The 921-nt window shown below is 35.7% G+C and overlaps 1 non-coding gene across 1 annotated transcript; it reads right to left on the bottom strand.

Annotated features, from left to right (window-relative positions):
• Positions 1 to 539: 539 nt before the first annotated feature.
• LOC111900448 (small nucleolar RNA R71) lies at positions 540 to 646 on the bottom strand. The gene has a single exon (XR_002853218.1). It is a non-coding gene; the product is annotated as a small nucleolar RNA R71 (small nucleolar RNA).
• Positions 647 to 921: the final 275 nt, after the last annotated feature.

Consider the following 921-nt stretch of genomic DNA (forward strand, 5'->3'; position numbering starts at 1 on the left):
GGGTAATCAGGTTGAATGATTTGATGAAATTAATAAACTTAATTATTGTGGGTTGAAAACCCTATGTGTTCACTAGGCTCCCAAGCCTGACCCACTCAGTTTCTTTTTTTACAGTTAGTGGCACAAAAGCTTAGATGTGATGATCGGATGAGAGATTTTGGATTATAGGCCAATAGAAATAAATAAATGTTGTAAGGCCTATGTTGTTCTGTTTATGCTTTTGATCTGTACTGACAATGACATCCCAAGGTTTTTAATATAGTGAAATACATTTATTCAGAAATGCTTTGATAAAATCTTTATCATATTTTTTTGAACAAATTCTGCAACATATTTCTTTAAAAAGATACTCTGATTTTCAAATAAAGCATAACAAATCGGTTTTTTCTAGCCGTGAAATTGGGGATGTCACAGATGCTTCCGGTAACATTTGTGAAGCAAAGGTTTGGTTGAAGTCACTTGCACCGGGATCCATTACTACATGGGCAACTCTTCGTGATGCTTTTATTGAATAATTTTGTCCACTTTCCAAGATCTCAAACCTCAAGAAGAAGATTTCTAATTTTCAATAAGATGTTGGAGAGTCACTATATGAAGCATGAAAAAAATATAAGGGCTTACTTAGAAGTTGCCCTCAACATGATCTTAATGTCCATCAAGAAGTTTCCATCTTCTATGATGGAGTGAATGTAACAATAAGAAAACTTCTTCCCAAGGACCAATGACAAAGAAGGAACCGACAACTATCAAAGAATTGATGAAGCACTCACGTAAGTACCACAACCCACGAGAGGATGTTACTAGAAGAAAAGGAGATGGAGGGAAGAAAACATGGTTGCGGTTTTGGCAAAGTTAGAAAACATGGATAGGCAAATAACAAAGTTGGATCAATCCATCCATGCCATAAGAGTTGGGTGAGGT

This window comes from Lactuca sativa, chromosome 6, assembly GCF_002870075.4.
Source record: "Lactuca sativa cultivar Salinas chromosome 6, Lsat_Salinas_v11, whole genome shotgun sequence".
Lineage (NCBI taxonomy): Eukaryota > Viridiplantae > Streptophyta > Magnoliopsida > Asterales > Asteraceae > Lactuca > Lactuca sativa.